General features: G+C 38.8%; 1 protein-coding gene across 2 annotated transcripts in view; it reads right to left on the bottom strand.

Moving 5' to 3' along the window:
• LOC141793225 (ecto-NOX disulfide-thiol exchanger 2-like) overlaps positions 1-24919 on the bottom strand; it is a 131402-nt gene that overhangs the window by 63005 nt on the left and 43478 nt on the right. The gene's annotated exons all lie outside the window — the stretch shown is intronic.

Genomic DNA, 24919 nt, shown 5'->3' with positions numbered 1-24919 from the left:
GATGTAAATGACAAAATGGATATGAATTCATGAGCTGACTCAGAAAATACACCAACGAGTTCCTCAGCGAAAGATCAGAAGCGAGGGTAAGAAAATAAAGCAGCGTAAAAGTGGGTTATCATGGCAGGAAGTACAAATCCTGATCCTGATGATATCAGACGTTTGCCAGGCACTCTGCCACTGGAGCTTGGAAAACTCAGCTGAAGACATAAAACACATGCACACAACATCTCTACCTTACAACCTCAGACTCAAGGCTCCCCGCCAAATGTTGCATAACAAAGCAAACACATTTAGATCCAGTAATAAAAACCCTGAAGTCAAGTCGACATGTGGCTCATTCTTTCTCTCTGCAGCCAATTTCACACCTCTAAACGCTCTTTAACTCTCTCCTCCAGTGGACCTCCTTCTCTGTGACACACCTGTAAACTGCTGTGACTGCTGGCTGAGCTGAGCTGCCCTCTTCTGATGCCAAAGCCAACACTGCTGTTAATAATGAGACGCACTGCAGCCTGCACAGTCTTCACACCTCACAAAGTCTGTCGCAGAGCTCAGTGTGGAGGTAACACGTGTGTCCTCCTGCACAACAAGCACTACATTGGTATTCCTGGTGTTCAGACACAGCTGGCGGTGTGGAATAATGTTATTTGCCTCTTTGCCTTCCTCTCCGAGCGGCTAATTTCAGAGCAGCCTGCTGTGGCTGGTGCAGAGGGGCCTGATATAACCACCAGTGTCTGTGTGTCTCTGTGATAAAGCTGCTGACTTCACAGGCTTGTTAACTAACACAACCCTGTAAACTACGACACAACCCTTGGACACTCTGCAGGACAGAAAATGAAGAGTTGGAGGCCTGGTGGTGAGTTGTTTCATAGCTGCTTTAAATCAGTTTACAGGGTGTTAACTGGAGTTGCTGTAGCAAACACACATGTGAGTTTAACAGAATAGATTTGTCTTGACAGCCTTGTTTTTTAAGAGTGTCTTTGACCCTACTGTACCCATGCGTTCATTTTCTCGCCCCCACGATTAGGTCAAATCACCTATTTGTGTCACAGTTCCACAATATCATAATGCTATTCATTCTTCCTGTTGCCTTTTCTGTACTGACTTAAATGGCATCCACTATCCCATGTGTTACACGTATAGACACACACTTTCAGACTTGCAGCTCTGTGTGTTAGTCATCCAGGGCTTTGATTCCTTCTCGGAAAAACTGACCTTGCGGGCAGAAATCACCCTGGGCTCCTTTGAAAGAAAGCATCCTGCAGCATAACATCAATATATGAAGCCCAAGGAGGAATAACAAACAGCTGCTCATGGAGTCAACACAACAACACAAACACACACATGCACACATCCAGACACACATCTTTTTGAGAGTTCATCTTCCCAGAGAGGAAGAGTAGAAGTCCAGGTAAACATTGCAAGAAATCAGACTTTTTGTTTGTTTGTTTTTTTTATTTCCTGAAATTGACGTGATCATTGTAGATACTTATTCGTCTGATTAATCCTCACAGTCCTCAACTGCGCAGAGTCAATACAACTATCCAATTGCTCCTGACTGTGTCATAGCCTCCTGGTCTGGAATGGTAAATCAGAATCAAGTTTTATTGCCATGTAGATTTGCATATAAAAGGAATGAATTGATACGACGATTAACAGGGAAATAAAGTGTACAGCATCCAAGCAACTACTTAAATAATACAGAATTACTAGCTGTACGTTCTGTAAAATAGAATATAGAAAAAGTTGAGATATAAAACATACAAAAATATAGAAAAATATTGAAAAAACATTAAGTATTTAAATAGTAATAATTAAAAAATAATAAAAACAATAATAAAAACAATAATAAAAAACAATTAAAATGAAAAAATACATAATGATAACCAATAATAATAACAAATAAAGTGTTTTCATTACTATTATTATTATTATTAATAATAATAAAAATAATAATAATAATAATAAAAATAATATAATAATAATAATAATAATAATAATAATAATAATAATAATAATAATAATAATAATAATAATAATAATAATAATAATAATGATAATAATAAGAATAAGAATAAGAATAAGAATAAGAATAAGAATAAGAATAATAAGAATGGATGGAATGGAATTAATAATAATTATAATAACACATGACTAATATTAAGAATATAAATAGAAAAACAAAATATAGAATAAAAATAGTTTGGAGAAACAGAAGATACACATAGTATTCATAAATCCAGGTCAGGTTGCTTTTCTCAGAAAACCTGTCATAACCAGTAAGTAGAGCAGACTGGGAGGTGTCAACTACTGGATGTCAGAGCTCAAAAATAACTATATCCAGAACAAAGCGGAAAATCGTCTTGGATTTAGTCTTCTACCATGTTTTTATCTCCAGACATCATGTTTGGAGCTTCTGTGAGATCTCATGTCCATGGACTCCTTGTCCTTAAAGCTCAGGTTATGCTCCTATGGTGTCATATAACTGTGTAGTGTGTGTGATGCAAGGATTGTCTAATTAAAAACCAGTCCGAACCGTTGGTTGAGATCTAAAAGTCATCTGTGGAACTTTAAGGCATTAATGACAATAATCATCAACAATGAGGATTACAACAAGTCGTGATCCCTGTGCATTTCCACCCTTGAAGTGTTTCTGTTTAGATATCACCCGTTGGCATTACATTGATGGTGGTTTTGATTAGGCTGAGGTCAGCACGACTCCAATGCTCTTCCTGATACTCTCTCTACAGGCTGTGACCAGCTTTAAGCTTCTCTTAAAGCCCCCCCAGGAGGCTGATTGAAAATTAGATCATTTTAAGGCTCATCTGCCTCGAGCCACAACAGCAGGCGGGAAGACGATGAGGGACATTTAGTCTAAAATGCACCTTTTTAACAGCTGACTACAGGTTCATTACAGCCCCTACAGGGTGAGCACAGGAGACAGCTAAAAGGATGATGAGCATTAAGACACCAAGGGAGGGGAGGATGTGGTGCTGAGGAGACAAAAACAAGGACTAAGGACTGACGCTGAGTCTATTTTGCACATGGAGCAATGACTGCAGAACAAAGACTAGATGATGTTTGTTACAAACCCAAAGTCTAAAGACTAGGCCTGGGCTGATAACAAGATGTGATGGACAATATGTTGTCCCATATTTATTGACGATAAACAATATTATGTTGAGACCAAATAAACCACAAATATAATGATAATATATCATAAGAATACATTACACCCTTTCAAAAGCAATTCACTCTTATTACATACAAGTACTTTTAATAACAGACTGCCATCAAAGTTAAGAAGTCCGATGGCAGAGGGAATGCAATGAAGCCGGCAAAGTGACCGAGTTTTCTTTTAGCTTCCAAGAAACGAAATATTGATCAAACAACACTATTCTATACCCCAAACAGATTACAATCTATTATCATACGATGAATTGATTTATTGAGAATCGTCCCAGGCCTCCCAAAAAGAAACGTCCTTCACCCAGATCTTCAAGTAATGATGCTGATGCTTTTCATTCTCTGTTCTGAGACAGAGTGTTGAAAGATTGTGCCCCGTAGTGATGTGTGAACTGTTCACACTTTTGCATAGAAAGCAAAGTGCAGGGAAAAAAAAGCCTCCAGTGCACAATGGTTCCCTGAGAGCAGACGCCTCTTTGACCTTAATCTTCTTCTGAACACGGGTCTGTCTCTCTGTCCGTCTGTCTGTGTGAATGTTTGTGTGTCAAGACGGTTTTAGAGTCACCTGGTAAACACTAAGATAGGATGCATATGACTATATATACTTTGTCTTTAGGAACAGTTCTTGAATGGGATGGCACCTTATTTAAATTGTATACTGTACCTACCAAAAATGTAATCACATCACTGCCTCAAGATGAGCTGCAATATGAGCTGAATGCAGAGCCGAGCATCCACGGCAAATAAATTCATGACAATTTAATATCTTAGTGTCAAACAGGTGAGTGTGGCTTCAGTAAAGTGCTGTCGAATCAAATTACAGCCTCTAATATGGGATTAGAAAAAAATAACCTGGACCTAATCCCTTGAAAAGGTGAATAAACTCAGACTCCAACAAAATACTAAAACTCTTAATCCGACACCTGTTACAGTCTCAAAAGGCTTCAGGTGTCAGATACGTATGACTCTGCATTTATCTGCAATGATTTTTCTTTTAGCTTCCAAGAAATGAAATATTGACTGAACAACACTAATCTATAAACCAAACAGATAACAATCTATTATGTCTATCACATTCTACAACCTGATTGATAAATCCATACCAGCAGATTGCACATACGTATGAGTGCAGAGGACATGAGTGATACGAGTAGATCAATGGGAGACAAATATGAACAAACCTGGAAGCACAACACACAGCAGCATTAAACACAATAACTCCATCATCATATGCATTCAGACCCAGAAATAGTCCAAACTGTGAGGAATAAAAATATGCTGCTGACATAATTAACTAATTTAAGAAATCTGTCATAGCAGTTTTACATCAGCAGCCACTAAACCCCTTTAACAATCCTCCCTATGTGATTCATCACTTGATGTGAAAAGGCCACATGCAGAAAAAGCCTCTCTAAAAAATCTTGATTAGACTCAGCTCTGAAGAGACGGCTGATGAAACACTGAAGCCCGTCAGGAGCTGCAGAGCCGTAAATCCTCCTACATGACAACTGCTTTCATAATCGCTTAATTAATAGTCTTTTACAGGGAATACTGCTGTAAGAAACAGATGCACTGTGGACAGCAGCTTACTGAAGACTTCCTCAGGCAGATTAGTGATGGTAAATAACTTCAATTTCTGTTTCCTTATCAGGGTCTATTTCTGTACAAATGGAGCAGAGGCACTTGTGTCTTGTCAGTGTTGTTGAGGAGGAACATCCGTTTTCAGGCAGGAGCACGACACTTTCCCTCCTTATCAGGCGGGCTAAGAGAGGTGACAGACAGGAACAGATTACTCTGATATCAGAGGTGAAGAGGGATCGAAGATAAAGATACAAAACCTGGAGCAGAGCAGCAATCTCAACACATCGATAATACTTAGAAAGCATTAAAATAAAACAATCTGAGGTCGTTCATAAGATATGTGATTCTGCATTCTGATTGGTGAAATTAACATTTAAAAACAAATCAATAAAGCTGAAACAGAGCTGCTGACATTCAGTGAAGCTCACTGTGTCTTTATCTCAGTGTGAGAAACACCGACATGGATCAGACTGAATAAACTTTTCATTTCAGAAGGATTTTAACTTTTTAAATTTGAAGTCCATACTTGAGTTTGAAAACAGCTGATCTGAAGCTTTTATAACACAACAAATCTGCAACAGCTTATCATAAAATATATTTTTTAACATTTTTAATAACATGTCAACTGAAGAAACTCCATCTGATGTGTGGTGTGTTTCACCCTCTGGGTTTAACTAAACAGACTCATCATTCAGAGCCTTCCTGATGTGATCCTCCATTCTGAAATCAAACTAAATGAAAATCACAGCTGATGAGAACCAGCAGGAAAATGACCACATGAATGACAGGACGCATGAGCACGCTGATCGCTGCATTGATCCTAATGATGCAACAACACAGCTGCTTCTAATCTGAAAAATGAGCTCTCAGAGACGAACGGCTGCTTTAATGACCACGCTCAGAGAGATGAACACAAACATTAAGTCCACACAGTGAGGAGTGATCTGATGACAGAGGATCTGATTATTGACTTGAGGAGAAAGATGGATCATGGATGGGAAATCTATGCAGCACACATAAAGGATGAAGATAAACCAACATCTGGTTTTTGATTTGGAGGTTAATTAATTTGAACATGCACGATGAATCGCTGAAGTGCTACGTAAAACTAAAGTCTTTTATTTTCCGGATGATTAATTCAGACTTTCAGAATGACCCAGTGAAGCCTGTTAACAAACTGTTTTTAAAACTGAAATTTGCTTCAGAGCCACAACAAATATCTGTGACCTGCATTTCATTCCCACGCCTATCTCACATTTACATGCTCCTGTTGAAAAAGTCAAGCAGATCTCATCACTGAGAAGGTGGAATAGTTTCTCATTTTAATTTTCCCATGATTCACAGCATCTATTTCCCTGCACTGGAGAGAAGGAGGGGGGAAACATTTCTCACATGAGGTTGTAATCTGATACTCTGTGGTTCAGGTGGGAAGAAAGTGACTCAATTACAGAAGCTACAATTTAAAAAGGAAAGCAGTGATTGGCATTTTATCATTCAAAGTGCTGCAAGGGAAAATAAGAAATCCTTCTTTGAGTCCTGCAGGACATGAGCCAAGAGTTTCTGTTACACACACAGTGAAGTGTGTGAAAACACACAGCTTTGCCAACATGAACTACGCTGCAGCCTGTTTGAGTTTACTGGAACACCCATTTATTAATATGGCTTCACTGAACTTTCATTCAATAGCACAGACGAGTCTGATATTAACTGCAATATCCTAACGACTATTATCCTTGTTTCTTGCACATTATTTGAAAAGTTTATCAAAATTAAAGTGGCAGCTGGAATGTGTTACTGAAAGTGTGTCAGCTTGGCTAACAAGTATTTTTAGACTCTGTTGTTGATATTAATTCAGCCTGTGAGCTCATTTCTGCAACTAAGACAAAATATTCTACAACTGCAGTTCTGCTGATCTCTGCAGAAAGTTCTCCAAGACATTTGGTTTCTTTTCAACTCCACAGCAAAACAAAGTAAGACCCACAACACATCCACACAGTGGGTAATGTGATCAACATGTTTGTGATGGTGTTTTTTACCGAGCGACAATGAGAACTGGGCTAAGAGGACTGTTTTTGTTTTTAGGGATGCTGGAAACTTGATGCTGTTCCTGTTGATGAGAATCAGGCTCAGTGGTAGGGATGCAGCTATCCAACTCATTAAGTCCTGATTACTGGGACCCATACCTTAGCTTTGGTATTAGCCGATACTATTTCTGCTCTAAAATTTCACAATCTCGGTTCTTTAGTATGAGGATGAGGCAGAGAATTATGTTTGGACGACTTCAAGCTTTTCTAACTTGGATTAAACCTTGTAAACCCTATAAATCTGCCCAATAGATCACTCTATTTATTGGTCTGATACTTGATACCAAGATTGGTTTGGTGCTTATATTCAGAAGCTCTGCTCTTTTAACTGTATGGGGTTTGAGGCTTAAGATTTGAACAACTTTACAGATTATGGTTGACAGGGACCGCCCACCCCTCAGTGAGGCCAATCTGTCATAAACCACAGAGCAGGAAACAAAAAGAAGGTGCAGGACCCAAGTGCAGATTAAACAAAAGAATGGTTTATTTAACTAAAACTAAAAAATGCAAAAGCTAAAAAACAAAAAAAACTCTAACAAAAGAAACAAAACCAATAAACCCTAGAAAAACTCCCAATAAAGCACAGGGAGCAACAGCAGACATTGACAATGAACTGATAAAGAACACAAGAAACACAGGCCATGTCCACGTGTAGCTGGGTATTTGGGAAACCGCAAATATTTTTATACATTTATGCCTATCGTGCACACAAAACCACGGCTTTATGTCATTAAAAACAATGTTTTCTAAAAAGTCAGTCCAAAGTAAAGATTTTGGAAAACTCCAGTTTCATGGTTTCGAGTGGACACCGGTAAACAGAGTTTTTGGTTCTTAAACATCACAGCTGAATGACAAGGGCTCATTCTAATTGGCTGGCAGGGGGTTTACATCTGAAAAACACCGCCCATTATGGGTTTGGCAAGCTTTGAGCTGCACTCACCGGCAGACTTTCATTGTGTGTAGACAAAAGGATTTTTAAAACCAAAACTAGGGGGGAATACTTGTTTTTGAAAATACTCGGCTACTTGTGTACAAGGCCAGAGACTAAATAAAAATGGGAGTAAGCAAGCACAGGTGTGGAACAAGACACAGGTAAAACATGAGGGGCAATCAAACAGGTGGGAAACACAAGAAGAACTAAATTGAACACAAAGAAACTAAAGACAGAGACTAGAAACACTAAAAAATAATCACAACAGACCAACACATGACAAAAACCCCAAGGAACACGAACTATAGACAAAAACAGGAAACAAAGAACACACAAGAATAACTGAGATAAACACAAGAAACACCAGACAAGAATCACAAAGAATAACCAAGAAACCCTGAGACATAAATGAAAAATCCCAAACTCAGAAAACAAACGCAACTGAAAACCCAAACCAATCCACAATCATCAGAAAAACAAGCCCTATGTTTCCTTTAATTATAATCCTTTCTTTGGAAACTTAAAACTTCCCAATTTCTTCAATAGAAATCAACTGCTGTAAAATCTAAAGAAATCTAATCTCAAACAGCTCTGAAATATTTCCTGTAGTTGGCGAAATGTTAGAACAAAGGTGACAACACGGAAAGAAAGTGAGGTCTTTTCATTTGACCTTCTGAGGTAATCTATTTTCAGGCAATAAATGTTAAGGTTAGAGCTGAAACGAAGCACATGAACCCTGCACAAAAACACAGGAGCAGCCTGGTATAAACTCCTCAGTGTTTCATCCAGGCAGCATGTGTTGAGTTTTGTAGCCTGTTAGGGGGTTTCTGTTTAACAAGCAGTCACAACACAGCCAAACCCTTGTTTGGAAAAAGAGACACAAATTGAATGTGTGTATTGATGCCTGAAGGACAGCTTGACACCCTCCAGAAGGAAAAACAAGCTGGAGAGCTTCTTTAAATCTGCTTTCTCTTTTCTTTGAAGTTTAAACTGTCAGAACAAGAGACCAGGGGCTCAGAGGAAGGGGAAAAAAGCTGTGACTGTCAGTCTCTGTTGTTTGTGGAACTAGAAATGCTCATGGCTTGTTTCTTATGCGATATTAAAGAGAAAACATCTTTGATGGTCACAGTTAATCAGCTAAAGAGGTCCAACAGCAAACTTCAAAACTGTTAAAAACTTGTCAGCGTGGGGCCTGTTTCCACCTTTGGTGGGACTCAAGTTTCCCTCACAAGCACAGCCGTGGTAAAGGCGCCATCAAAGACGTCAAAATCATCACACAAAAATGAAAAAGTGGCACCAAGCACTGAGTTAAGAGCAGAGCATCATCCAAACTAGCGATGGGTTCCTTTCACATTTGAAACAATATGGCACTGATGCCCAGTACCTTGCAATCTGTATCAGTACTCAACGGTACCACCTCTCTGTACTTTTGTGAGTTTTTGTGGGAATAAATATTATATTTGTTTAATATTAAAATCTCAAAATCTTTCAATTTGACATATTTTTTTTCTCCATACATAAACTTGCAATGCTGTATTCATGTCCAGAAGGATAATTGCCAACTCTTCAACTCTCTCACAGTCACAAGGATGCATTCAGGTACCTGAAATGTACCTAGTTTGGTACCCATCCCTAATCCAAACAGCAGCTGTGAAATGAGTTGGAAACTTTAGTGTAGGTTTTGTCAGCCTCAGATTGACTGGAGCGAATGCATCAGGATTTAGAGAGGGTTATATACCGCAAAAAAATTAAATCTTATCAAGTGTTTTTGTCTTATTTTCAGTAGAAAATGTCTTTTTAGACTCAATTAACCGAACCAGTCCATAAAAATGTCTTGTTTCAAGTTGTTTAAAGACAAAAATGAGGTCTGAATTGCTTATAACAAGTTTAAAACAATCTGCCAATGGAACAAGAAAAAAGTCACTTGTATTAAGACCTTATTATAGTTTCTAGCACATTTTTCTTGTTCCATTAGCAGATTCTTCTACTCATTACAAGCAATTCAGAGCTCATTTTGTCTTTTAACAAGACATTTTTCGGGGACTGATAAGTTCAATGTGGCCTGTATCAAGTGTAATAAGACATTTTTTACTTTAAATCAGACAAAAAACACTTGATAAGATTTCAGTTTTTCGCAGTGTACCATAAAAGACAGGACTTGGGAAAAGTATGGAGTGTAAAAGCAGAAATTTTTGGGGGAAATAATGAATTCAGTAGGGCCCTTCTCTTGAATGCTACAAGCAATAAGAAATAACAGTCTGGGGTTCAAGTTAGGTTCGGGGAGAAGTGGGGCCTTATGATTATTAATTATGAAGAAATCTAGGCTGAGGACACAATAACTTGTGAACAACTTTCTCAGCAGTTTCGTCCCAAACCCAAGAGACCCTGAGCCACCTCAGCCAGCGAACACATCTGCTGTATCTGAGAATCTGGCCTCAAACAAGACCACATGGTTTGGTAACTTAACAGAAACAGGGTCAGGGACTCAGCAGAGTCAGAGACAAACTTTCATATTCAGTCAAATGCTAGTCTGACAATCCTTACTTTAAATGTTGACGTACGATTGATTTTACCCTTCAAAGATAACACGTTTCTGAAGCCGTTAGCCTGAGTTCTTTAGTCTAAAAGTTTTCTAAGCAGTACAATAACTAACCGTGAAACTGTTTTTGGTAAACGACCTAAACTTATCCCTGTCCACCCACCAACTCTTGAGCTGTTGTCACCTCACCCTCCAGCTGACGGCTGCAGCAGCTGACAGCATCTTATCAGCAGCTGCCAATTACAACACAGGAATCTTATCAGCAGCAGCCGATTAGAACCACAGGAGTTTGTGTGAGGAAATGTCAACAGCTCGGTGAACTTAGCAGGGTTTGTATTCTGCCACACCTCTCCATGTTGGCTGCTTTCTCTGCGGCTGCTGTCACAGCAACACCTGCCTGTGCAATGGTGTGATAAGAAAGGCTGGAGGTACAGCAGGGCTTCGAACAGACTGAGAAAGCCAACATGCTTCCTGGAAATTGCAATATTTTGGGAGGTTTTTGACAGCTGAGGACAAGGAGCCAACAAAAATCTTCAACTAACTCTGTCACAAGCTGTTCAGACTGAACGCTGAGATCTGACGTTACAAACTAAATCAAACATCACTGAAAACAGACTAACAGGATGTGTCTTATAAGACAGGCGTCTCAAATTCCCACCAGTGTGATAGATTGACAGATTATTCCTTCTTGTCCCATGAGATGGACGACAGGTAAGATGTTATTTCTGCTTATAAATGCCTACAAACAAATCTCTGGAGAGTTTAGCCCTGATGTGAGGATTCTGTCTTGATAGGAAAAAATTAAACAGTCTGAACTGATTTTCCTCATTAATACACCACTTCTCTCCATTATCTTATCATTGCATGGAGGATCAGTGTTTTCACTGTTTGACACCATGTTAGCAGATTTAATTAATGGCTGTTCCATCACTGTCCAGCACTTTGGCTAATCTATTTTATTACATTCACAAAAGGTCTCCCTAAAGCAGAAGTAGATTGCTCATAGTTTCTATTTTTGAGTCTTATAGATTCTAAATAAAAAAATGAATTGATTAAGTAATAATAATAATAATAATAATAATAATAATAATAATAATAATAATAATAATAATAATAATAATAATTATTATTATTATTATTTTTTTTTTTTTTTCATTATCATAATTATATAATAAAAATAATAATAATAATAATTATTATTATCCCACTCGTGTGTTACTTCCCGTAAAGTATGTTAGTCCTTCTTGTATGATGAAATTCAATACCACCCCTACAGCACTTAAAGAGCAACAGTACAAATGAAAAGGAATGACAGAGCATAAGCTTTCACTGTCAGTAAAATGGCTGATAGTGTAGGCGGACAGATTTCCATCAAACGTCATCATTGTTTGATCTCTGCTCATGAAACTTAATGGAGGACACATAAAAGCAGTGACTGGTTTTGAGAGCACATCTCAGATTGCTGCAGACAGTGACCTCCACAGAGTCATGGAGTACTGAATGAGTCATGGTCTGATGGTTTCTTTGGTAAAGCTTTCAGAATGGAGATCACCGCTGCTGTTTTAATGCTTCTTCTTTTCACTAATGGTGGTGTGGTTGAGGAGAGCCCTGAGAGGTACCTGCAGCGGCAGCCTCAGAGAGCTCATGACAGGGTAATAAAAGTAGCACATCACAAAGGATGTTTGGTTTGATCTGTGCCGTGTGGTTTGGAGCAGCTCAGAGCTTTTTTACCACAATCATAAAAAGGCTCCTCTGCTGGTAACCGAGTCTGAGCAAAGCCAAACCAGGGCTCCATCTGTGTCTCAACACAATGCCCAGTGATGGCTGAGGATGCTTTGGTGGAGGTGCTAACTCATCTCCTTCATGCATATTCACACTTTGCTTTCACTTAGAGCAGTGCTAGGTTCAGTGTCGCGCTCAAGGATGCTTCACTATGGCATCAAACCCTTAACCTCCTGATTAAGAGACGCATGACTCAACCACTGAACCACGACTGCCCTGCACCATTTACGACATTCATTTTGATATTGTTGGAGTTTTCTTTGTGCAACATTTTCTTTCCATTGGAAAGACACGATTAACCTAACAGGTTGAATAAAAATTAATCACCTATTTGAAAACCAGTGTTTCCCCAACCATTATAAAGAGGGGGCACCCTACCCCCCTGGAAGTCAAGTGAATTTTATTGTCATATATTGCCAGATCAAAGCAGCAGATGTAATTTAGAGTTACCTCTCTCATAAATCAGGTCTGTAGCTTTTTTTTTTTTTTTTTTTAATTTAACGGACTAAATAACCTTATGTTATTTATCTGATTTACGTGACGGGGTGTCATTTGTTCATCATTGTGCTCACATTTCTTCTTGTGCTGTTTTGTACGGCAAAGTTCTGCCCCAACGCGTTCACAGACACAAACACGTTCGACCACACTCCGTATAGCAGACAGTGAGCTCGGAAAACCACCACAGGAAACATCTCCCAATGGCTTCTCTGTGAAGATGCAACACTTGCTCTGCTGAGCTTGCAGCCCTACACACACACACACACCCGCTGTGGAAGACGTTGCCCCCCCTCCAAGACTGTTAACCCTAGGGAAAACACTGAAAACACAACTGCACAAATAGCCAGACCAGAGGAAAAGACAATACAAATAATATTAAGAATATCTTTTGTTCAATCCAAAGAAAAAATCAAAGTAGTTATTGTACAAGACAAAAAAAAGCAAAGATTACTATTTACTTTTATAAGCTGGAGACTCAGGCCTGAAAGTGTTATTAACCTTTTAGGCCTTCAGGATGTCGACTCTAAATTAGAGCAGTACCAAGGTGCACAAGTTCTTAAAACTTTCTGAAGAGAGGGGGGACCCAGTGTGGCAGAAAAGTCAAAGAGTGTTGGTGTTCAGTGAGTGCTAAGTCCAAAAACCTTAGCTTCCTCTCAGTGGCTTTGACAAATTGCTTGGACAAGAGTTTGGTCAATGCCATTAATAAAATGCTCTGAACCTCAATGACTCTCATCACTCTGTGTGCCGACTTCAGATCAAACCTATTAGTGCTTCTTATATAAAACAAACTCCTGAGGGGAACTCTACCACGGGAAAGTCTGTTAACAAAGCCTGATCTGTGTTGGTAGAAAAACCCTGTAGACCCCAGTGTATGAGGAGTGACAGTTCAAAGGCAGAGCCTTGTTCCCTCTATACAGTCTGTGACACTGTAATCACATCAGCAACCATCTGCATCCCTCATTTCATCAATCTAATCAGAACCGATATTAAAAACAGCACTGTGTTAAATAATTTATCAGCGTGTTCCTCTTTCATTGTGCCATCATTCCCTCTATTGATGCCAGTCTAGATTTCCCATCGCTACAGCGTCGTTATCGACTTCTTCATTATTCTTCTTTATGTGCAGATTCATCAGAGCAGGCTGTGCTAATCAGGTCATCCATTAACAACAGAAAGTTTGAGCTCTGCTTTAAGAGTGTGGATCTAAAGCTGAGTCCAACCTGTGCACAAAGTTTAAAGAGGCACAGACCCTGACGTGGAGCTGAAACACTGTCATCATGCTGCTTCTTCCATACATGATAATAATACTCTCTGAACAGCAGCATGCTGATAAAGTGCAGTCATTTCAGACAAAGAGGCTTCTGGGAACACAAAGTCCATCTAACGTCATGAGGACAGAAAGAGACAGAGAAGTGTCACTGGAGGAGAAATAGAGGAACTTGATTCTGATTCATCTTGCTTCAAACTGCAACAAGTAAGATTTTGCAGAAAATGGTTCCAAGACAGAAAAACCTTGGCTAAAGCTGGAGTCAAATGTTTGTAATATCCAGGAAGAACAAAAGTGACAAGTGGTAAAAAGGTGATATATATGTAACTCCTACAGAAGGATTTTTGAAATGTGTAGGTAATATCAATGCTTGGATGACAAAATTTTACTTTTGTTGCCAATGTGATTTATCCTTCTATGACATGATAATAAAGTACTGTTAACTTTTGTACATTTTTTTCTGCCAGAAAAAAGCTTTCAAGAAGAGGAAGACTCTTTAAATCATCTGAATTTATTGTAATTTCTAGACTATTGGGCGCCAAACTTGACTATAAGCTGCATGTTGTAACATATGTTTACAAAAAAAAGGGTCAGCCTGATGTTTGCGCCATCCCCCAAAACATAGGATAATAGATATAGGCTAATATCTGGCTCACTTTTCTCTATCAGTAAAACAATATGAACGTATGCCTGACGCCAGATGAAACTCCCGGTAGAATTTTGAGGATGCATCCCTTTTGTAGTCACAGCGTGGGCTTATTCTGGATTGGCATTCATTAAGTGTTATTTTACCAACCGAGGCGCTGGATTAGGGCTGTTGGAGGTTGTTAATTTTGTGTAAACTTACATCATTTTTAACATTACAGCCAGTGTCATGTCAATTTTGTTGTTTCAATTAGGCCTGTATTAGGGATGCATGAAATTATCGGCACAATATCGGTATGGGCTGATAAAAGCTTAAAAACACGTTTGTCGGTATTGGCAGATATGAAAATTTCTGCCGATATGCACAGCCGATAAGGTGCTATTCAGTTAGCATTAGTATTATTTTCCATCTGAAAAATAAGCTCCTTAAATAAAATGTAGCGCTTCATTTATTTGCTCTGCAGAGCTCTGTGTCTGTCACCAGGTTGTTACAGTAGCTCTAAAATAATCAACTGTAACTTGGTTATGTTTAAAAATGCATTGTACATTTAAAGTTCATGTGATCTAAAGAATTTTTCTGTATTTCAATACTGAATGTCTTGAGTTTGAAAAAATAATACATTTCTTATTTATGGTAAAATCAAATGTTTTTTTTCTTGTTTTATGTGTGTTTCTTAAACAAATAAGGCAGTCACAACAAGAGTAACATATAAATTCCAGAACAGGATAGACTTAGCTTTCTTTACAGTGAAAAAAACAAACAAAATTGTGATTATCGGTATTGGTATCGGTATCGGCCCAAAAGGGGTTTTGATATATCAGCATATCAGATATCTGCAAAAATCCAATATCGTGCATCCCTAAATTTTTCTTGTTCCTTTGGCAGATTTTTTTTTACTTGTTTCAAGCAGTTGGGAGCTCATTTTTGCCAAAACAACTTGAAACAAGACATTTTTTCCTGCGCTGATCAGTTAAATGTGGCTCATATCAAGTATAGCAAGACTATTTTTACTTAAAATAAGACAAAAACACTTGAGAAGATTTTGTTTTTTTTGTATTTGCTATGTAAATCATCACTTAAATAACAATGTCCAATAGATCTATATTTGTTTAAAACATAGGGCCCCACATGAAAATGAAATAGGTCTATGTCTTTTTCTGTAGATTTGAAATAAACCCCCCAGGGCTGTGTAGATAAGCTCTGTTTGTCTCTCCTTTTGAGATCATGGGATATTACAATTGCTTAATGAGTACAACCTAGAGAGCGCCCCCTGGCGACTGTTAAAAATCTATAAATTAGTCGCACCATTGTATAAACTGCAGGGTTCAAAGAGTGAGAAAAAGTAGCGGCTTATAGTACGGAAAGCATTTTTTTTTTTTTTGAAATTTTATTCGTAGAATGAGGAAAAAAAAATACTTATAAGCTAAACAAGACAAAACAATAAAATGCAGTTAAGAGAGAACCAACGTGTTTTGGTTTGAGCAGTTCTCTATTCAGACAGTCGGACTAAAACATCAAACTTACATTTGAACTCTTCAAAACTTACGTTTAATTCATGACAAAAAGGGAGAAATCCTTCAGTGAGCAGCTGAAAGAACAGATCAAAATGAAGATTCATCCAGGCTGAAGACATTAAACGTATACCTCTAAAAATAACACAATCTTAAGCTTGAAGACAAGTCTTCTTTTCATTGTGTCAGGATTCAAAGCAGCCATGCATGCAGCTTTCATACATTCCTCCTTGGTACAAACACAGCCCAACACTTGTATACATCTACAGCTTGTATATATCTTTTTCTTGTTTTTCCTACTTGTCTTGAAGCATACTGCATTTCCCTTGACAAGCCGTGGTGTATAAATAAAGTTTTGCTTGCTTGCTTACATGCTGTATGTGTTTCTTCAGGAGGAGTCAGAGCCCATGGTCAGACACAGAGCAGCTCTCCCATGACATGTTGAGGTTCAGAGCCTCCAAGAAGAAACAACATAAAGAAAGAAAGTCGGGTTTGTTCTGCCTGTCAAAATCCAGCTTTCTGCAACTTTCCTCTAAAGTGTGAAAATAAGGAGGGATTAAAAATGGGTTAATTGCTACCAAATTGATTTTCCTCTGCAGCAGTGTTTGTGCAGTGGCCTCTCACAGAGCAGAGTGAGACGAGGCTGATGTAAAAAGACGTCAGGATGGAGACAAGCGGAGGTAGAGGAGATGTTCAGCACACTGATGTCAGGCAGTCAGGAGGAAACTGAGGATCAGTTAACCCGGCTCAGACAGACAGACAGACAGACAGGGAGGGAGGAGGGAGAGGTGTTGATTGAAGAGCTGCAGGGTCTGTGTGATGAACACGCTGCAGTGAGCAGAGCGTCGGCTGAAAACAGGGGAATCCTTCAACCGCTTGATGAGTTCACTAATATGAAGGAGGAAAGAAATGAATTCTCTCCACTTCTTGTTGGCCTTCCCCTTCGAAAGGACTTCATCATTTCTAAATAAAGCTTTGTCTGTGTGTTAAGGAGAGCTGAGTGTGTCACATCTTTTATAATTTGTTGTCATATTATATCAAACCAGCCTCTCCAGCTCCAATTATAGCACAGAGAGAGTATTATGATGCATGTCCAACTGTCTCCACAGACCATTTAAAATGAGTTAAAAAATACTCCAGAGGTTAGCTCAAACTGAGTGTTGCTTCATTTATGGCAGAAACAAAGCTCGCCCACCTAGACAGCATGAATTATTCATCAGGTAATCCGACCTATCCCAGACAGACCGTATTCTCCGGTGTGGACGAGTCAGACGTGTAGAAATCTGACAGTCGCTGGTGGCTTTATGAAAAACACTGCAGATAAAATCTCCACATCAGATTTTACATGAGTAATTGAACCCTCTGAGCCTTCAAGTCTTTGAGCGGCCTTCTCTCTTGGAGAGTTGCCCCTGACAAGAGGAAACAGAAGATTCTGGTTCGAACAGAGAGAAGGGGATGTTTGAGGGCTGATATGAAGAGACAGTGCAGCAGAGATTAATCTGTTTGAGAGTTTCATGAAACCAAAGGGTCATCTCTCTCAAAGTTTTAAGAGTGACAGATATAATTCTTACATTTCTGGTATTCTGGATTCAAACTGTGGGCTGGATTAAGGCTTTCTCTGTCTGTCACAGCTGAGTAAGTCCATATCCTTACAGACGTCAGAGTCACATTTACCTCAAAACACCAAAATGTTAAAATTCAGAATGAGCAGGGTCTTCCATTTTTGAATAATCAGCAAAATTATAACAAAATATATATTTTATTTATCTTATTTCATATGTATTGTTCATTGAAGACTTAAATTAAGAATCATGAGACTTAATTTTTAGCCGCTGTTTTTATAGCACCTCAAAATTCTGAAACTCTTGCCCACAGGCAGCATCATATTTAGAATTAATACTTGAAAAATAATAAAACTAACAACTAAAACTTGAGTAATAAGTAGCTAACAATGTTAATTTAAAAGTTAAAACTTTGCTAAGAAATAATTACCGTGGCTTCGGGTTTCCTGAAGCAGCTTTGTCCCTGAGGCTGCAGAGAAAAGCTCCTCTAAAGGATAATTGTTTATGTTCCCACACCGATGCGGTTTAAAGGTAATAACAGGAGTGGGGATGTTTGATAAAGCACCAAACAGAAAGCAGGAGAAGATTTTGGTTTCCTCTTTTGGCTCTTCAGGCTTTGAGTCTTGCTTGAGGCTCTGCCATTAACCTCAGTGTGAGTCCACAGACAGACAGAGCAGAGTAGAGCGCCTTCTGGCTCCCTGAATTATTTAGAGCTCACATGTTTGTGGGTTTTTAAGATTTGGGCAGTGACACTAAACCTGTGACCAGTGGAGCACACAGAGGAGAGACTGGGAGAAAGAAAGGACAACCAGAAACAAGGAGGAAAACCCTGGTTTCATGTCAGCTCAGGTTCACAGCCTCAATCACAGATGATCTGGTACAATAATAATTCTGCAGTCAGTCAAATAACTTGTTACATATTGGACCTAAAATGGTAAGAAACATTCGCCTGGTAAACACCCTTCAGATTAAGAGGAATCATTGTCAACAGCAGCCATACTTGGACTGCATTCTTCCTCTAACTCAAAATGTTGGATATGCTCCGTAAGCACATATTGTTCATGCAGACACGGAGGCAGCAAGGAGTCTTTATCTTTCCCAGAGCAGCAGCAGAAACAAGTGGACTGTTATGTTCTGACTGAAGCAGAGGAAATCCCAGATGAATAAGGCGAGGCGGGCTTTTTCACGGCTTTTCATGCATTTCCATCACTCTCCTCACCAACAGTTTAAACACTGCAGAAATCATAGATGTTGCTCTCAGGTAGCTGCTCTTTCATTTCTGATACTTTAAAATCCAATCATGTGCAGTGAATAAGCGAATAGTTATTGAACAACAAAACATGTAACTTTTAGTGCACACACTTTATTTAATGTTATTAAGTCTAAATGTTATTTTTAAATCTGAGTTTGAGAGAAAAATTTCTAAAACTTTTCAGCTGCTTCTGCTGCTACAGTCAACAGGGGTGTGAGCTAACATTAGCATAGCGCATTGGGCTAACTAAGCTTTATAATCTTCAAGAACAGTTGACAAGTTTTTAAAATAATACCAAAATGATACAAGTTTAGCACCACAAATCCTCAAGAACTATTTAATTGGAGACTCATTCAGTTTCCACCAGGGAGTGGGTCAGGGAGACTCATTACATCCACAACCCAGCAACATCAATCATTTACCTTTGTGCTCCTGAAACATGTCTGCGTTCTTCCTGTTTGTGAGCTAATGAGTTCATTTGCAGCATCACTCTGTCATCCTGAGCCCCTCATCCATCAGCTCTGCTCTACATCATCTTCTGTTGTTGTGTGAACTCAGCATCACACACTCTAACACCAGGCCGTAGATCTTCCTCAAACACACACACTCTCACACAGAGCTGTTCAGGACAGTGTCACAGCCATACGTCTATGGACCGTCATCTCTGACAGCTTAAGTAGCCCATTTCATTATTTACTTTCCAGAAGCTATTTTCCTGTCAGACGTCTGTCGATGAGATCACTTTTTCTTTTTTTTGTAAATCCATTACTTTAAAAATAACTTTAAAAACCACTGGTGCCTTCAGGATCATACGCTTTTATGTTAAACCTTCTCAAAAGAGAAACCTCGTTCAGTCGACCTGGAGTGAGGGGTCAGCGCTCGACACAGGAAACGTCGGTCAGAGTGAAATCCTCTCATCATAAGGAGAGTGGAGACACAGAGTGGACTGAAACTTTCTGAGGAGACCTTTAACTGACTCAAAGCTCTGACCAGAGATGAACTCAGACAGAGACTGCTTCACTCCACAGTTATAAACTGTAAAAGAAAGTAACTACAGCTGACAGCTACTTACTGAAACTGTTTGTCAGGCCACAAAAAGTTAAAGAAGAATCATCTGATCCCTGATAAAAGCAGAAAATGGTTCAATAAATTTGAAATGATGTAATTTAAATCCATGTACCTGCTCCACCTGCATCTTTATCCTGCCATGCTCAGCAGCATTAACCTTCCCCCTGAACAATCAATCGCTCTTTATTCAACACCTCCCTCTCTGCTCCTGTTAAAGGTCACTACACAACAGATTAAATCGGTGAGAAAACAACTCTTTTACTCTCCTACACTATGACGGTGAATTGATCAAATTTACTTCAATGATTTTCATGCACAGAAAACATGAGTGAGGGCATTTCTTTAACCCTGGCATTGAAAGTGCTTGGATGAATCAATACACACGGCCTCAGGTTGGAAATTATGTCTCAGTACTATCACTACTCAGAGTTTTCTCCTTTCAAACAACCTTGGTACAAAGAGGCTTGAAACAAGTTCAGCAAAGAGGTGAAGCGTGCTCCTTCAAAGGGATTCTTCATAAAACTGTTTAGTAACTTGTCACTGTGCAGACTGACAGATGAATGTCCTTGTTTCACACTTCACTCTAAACTCCCCTGAAGCAGCCTGAGCAGAGGTTGTAGGATGTTGGTGCACACAGCCCAGTGTCTGCAGCAATCCTTGACTGGGTAACAAAAACCTCATTACCAACACTGACAGGACCTTTGCCTTCTACAGCTGTGGACCGACTCGCTCTCAAGCCTGAAAAATCCCCATTAGCCTCAAAGGTTCCCCATGGAGCTCTGGAACTTAGCGCTCCCTGGTGCCCTTTTTGGCTGAGTGGGTCACAGAGTGTTTAGTGAGTGTAGAAGATAAACAAAAAACAGCCTCTGTTCAATGTTTACACACTGATCAATTGGTGGTAACACACTTTTTTGGCACTGAAATGTGAGAACAGGTGTAGGGAAGAAGGATACTGCTGGTGAGAAAACAAGTCAGTTTTTTATCTTTGTATGAGAGAGAAAAGCATCCAACGTAGGGCTGAACGATTTTGGAAAATAATATAATTGCAATTTTTTGGACCAATTTTGCGATTGCGATTTAGCATGCGATTTTGTTTGGGAGGGACATTTATCCTCTGCATTACTCACTATACAGAAGCACTTAGTCATTCCATGCACAACAAACATAACAAAAGATACTGTCAGCATATAAACATTTCTTTCCTGCAATTTTCGATTGAAAAAGAAAAGGGAACACTGTGAAATTTGGCTGACCACCAGTTGTCAGTGAGAGTAACAAAGTGAACAAAGGGTATTAAGGAAGAAGATTAGGGCCACAAGGAAAAAAATATATATATATCTTAAGAAAATTGAGAATTCTGACTTTTATTTTAGAATTCTGACTTAAATATTAGATTTCTTACTTTTTTATCACAAAAAATAGTAATAAAAAAAAAATCTGTTTTTTTTTTTTTTTTTTTGTCAGTGGCCTTAATCCTCTTCCACAGAAATATGACTTTAATCTCAGAATTCTTTTTTTTTTTTTTCGAGAAATTAGTAATAAACAAAAAATTAGAAGGTTTTTTTTTTATTTTTTTTTATTTCCTTTTTTTTTTTAGTGGTCCTTATCCTCTTCTGTAGGGTATGACTCTGCCAGCCACAGTCATTCTATTGCGAATCTCTGTACAAGTTACTATATTTCCTTCAGGTCTGTGTATATAAAACTCTTTTTTTTAAATTGCAGCCTTTGCAATTTGAAAATTGAATTGAATCATATTGCGATGTCGGTTTCAGTTCGATTAATTGTTCAACCCTAATCCAACCCATTTGTAAGATCCTGACGGGCCACAGAATGTAATTTGGTGAGTTACAGTTGATGTGCTTCACAAAAATGAAAGATTAGTCAGATTACTATGATCTCTTACGATAATCCTTTTAAAAATGTTGACGCTAAGTAAGATTAATACGTAATTCATATTAATGTTTCGTTTAGTTTTAAGTCAGAAAGAAAAATTATAAGTGATAACATTAGGTTAATAAACAGTCATGAGATATCAGCAGCTGTAATGTGCTTTAGCCTCTAAACTGACATTTAAGGTCTCTGTAGGTCAGAAAATCCAGCTCAACTCAGACAAACAGCAGCATTTGAAAACCTCATTGTCTCCACCACATGCAGCTTCAACGCAGCAGGACACGAGGAGAAACGGTCGTCTCTGGCTGTGTTCAAGAAATGAAATAAAAACTGAATGAGGAATATCCCTGCAGTGTGTCTTCTGCCCAAAGGCACCGCTTGATGTGGGTTATTTAACACACACACATCTGACAGGGGACATAAACACAGAATATGATATAAAGGAGTAAATATGAGGAGCAGGTGCATGTGTCTAACTTAAGGAAGAGGAAAATAGAAACAGCAACAAGTTGAAAAACAAAAGAGGAAGATGGTCACAACAAAGTGAAGACTTCCTTCGAGTGGACTTGATTTTCAATTAACTTAATTTCTCTGGAGCTGTTTTCACTCAGCTGGATAAAAACATGAAGCGTGTGTGTGTGAAGTGAAGTGAAGTGAAGTGAGTGGACTCTGATGAATAATGTCTGTTTATGTGGCAGAGTGAACTGAATATCAATGTCACTTCACACAATGTCACGTTTCCTGTTACTGTTTACAGGAGGTGAAGAGCTCCTCATCACCGATCTGTTTGTGTGTTGTTTGGCTTTTTGTTTGTTGGATTGAAGATAATTATTTAATTATCTGTCAGCAGGGTGGCATTAAGTATGAAATGACAGGGATTCCTCTCAGGACACATCAAACACAGCGCGTTTGTTGCCTTCTTAAATTCTTCATCAGTGATTGAAATAAAATGGAGCTGTGAGCAGTTTAAACTGAGTGTGAACAGTGTGTGTGTGTGTTGTTATGGAGTGTGATGGATTGTTAAAAGTGTGATGTCAGATATAATGAGAAAAATCTATCCATTAGGATCCCTTAACGAGACTCAGTCGACTTGGCTGATAATGAGTCACCGGAGCATCTGAAGAATAGAGGAGCTGACAGAGACAGTCGGGTCAGATTGACACTGTTTAGCTGTTTAAGGTCTTCATTATTCAGCTCATTCTTCAGGCACTGAGTTTAGGAGGAAGTAGATAACTGCTCTTAAGAAAAAAACAGCTAAGGTCTACTTTCAATAATAGCAAACCTGCTCCTAGCATCTGAGCTGGAGGGAGTAGAGGAACAGACTTTTAGCAGCTGCATTTCTCCCTAAGAGGGGCTTGTTTTGGGCTTTACAGCTCATTTTAATTGTGTGCTTTTAGTTTCTCCTGTGCAGAACAAAGACCTCTGACAGGAAAGGTGTTGGAGTGAAAGCTGAGCAGCAGAATGAAAGGAGAGATCATGACACATAACTTGCCTCCTTCCATCAGATTTTACCTGAACTAAAACTCACTGCACAAAACAAAAAAGTCAGGATGATTATAGGCTTGATTCCCCCTTCGAGAAGAGAGAGACGTCTCATTAAAGCAGCATGATGAGACACTTAGAAACACTGTTACTTAACATGAAAACATTTTTTTTCTCCAAACTTGAAGACAGAAGTTCCTCCAGTAACTTCTGATGTGGATAGCTTTGTTTAGATTGGCTGAGACAAGTCAGTTTGGTCAGGTTGCTGCAGAGAAAATATGAAGCTGTGTTCAGACAAACTCTAATGCTGCTGATGCTTTAACTGAGGCCTTTCTGAGTCACTTTAAGGCGGATACACACTACAGAAAAGATCTGGCTGATTTTTGTCCCCCTTACGATCAAAGCCAGCAAAATTACCTCTGAAAATGACATCGTGTGTGCGATTTTCCTCTAGGGGTGTGCCATATTATACCGTCTACAATAATACCGATTTAATTTTTTGGACAATATTAATTTGTCATTTTGCAATATTTACAGTGCTGAGATGCAATGACGTATGACGCTCCCTGCTGTGTACAAAACAATAATAACCAAGAGTGAAAGTAGCACGGCAGCATCAACTTCGTCCTCACATGAGGGTTAAGTGCCTGAAAGAGGAGCTACCTCAGTGATGTGGAGGTGGTTTGGCTGACCAAAGATCAGACATGCAGCAAAACACATTAAATGCAAAATGCCCAGGGCCCAGTATTTCAAACATAATCCACCAGGGTTAATCCTGGTGGATCGGATTAAACCCAGATCTGATCCAAAATTGGGTAATTCAAACAACATTTAATCTTGATAAGTTAAATCCAGGTTTGGAAATCCAATCCTGCCTTTAATCCAGATTTGAGCCTGTGTTGGGTATTTCAAAACCGCAGTCCCAAATCTGGATCAGTTTTATCCTGAAAAACAGCATTAAATTAATCCCACCTCAGGGTAGGATCAGAGTGTGATCCCATGTTTTAGTTCTACATATACTCATCCACAGATAGCTTTTACTTGCATTTCTCGCAATCATTAGTATAAACAGATATTTTTAATGAATTAAATCTCTTCATGTACAGTTTTTTATTGAACAGAAAAAAATCCAAATTTCACAATTGTCAGAAAAGTAATTCAAACAACACACATTTCCTCAACACAAAATTGTAACACCTAAACTTAAAGTTTTCACACTACCTTTCCATTTGCCTTTCCAGTAATTGTATTTTTAACAGGATGTGTTCTTGCTGAAGCATGGTAAGTTTTATTTGTTCCTTAGCAAGTAGAATTTGCTGGTGTGCTTGCTCAGTTTCCATCTTGAGGAGATTTTGGTAGGCATGATCCTCATCATGATGCCTCTTCCGGTGATGTCTTGGTGGATTTACAGGGGGAATCTCCCCACTGCTCTAACTTGTGCTTGGCTCCCCTTCTGGTCTGTCTGTCTGTCTGTGACCCTAAAGGCGGGTCGATCCTAGGGGCGGGATGGATTTGAAAATCTCAATCCGAGAGGATCAGGATTATTCTGATCCAATCTAGCAAAGTTTTGAAATACTGGGAAAGAAGATCCTGATCCATGGATCAGGAAAGTGGGATTTGGAAATCTGGATCAATTTAAT

Source organism: Halichoeres trimaculatus, unplaced genomic scaffold (genome assembly GCF_033239565.1).
Source record: "Halichoeres trimaculatus isolate MK-OKI-2021-1 unplaced genomic scaffold, fHalTri1.1 fHalTri1_scaffold_7, whole genome shotgun sequence".
Classification (NCBI taxonomy): domain Eukaryota; kingdom Metazoa; phylum Chordata; class Actinopteri; order Labriformes; family Labridae; genus Halichoeres; species Halichoeres trimaculatus.
This window is presented reverse-complemented; position numbering and strand designations above follow the sequence as displayed.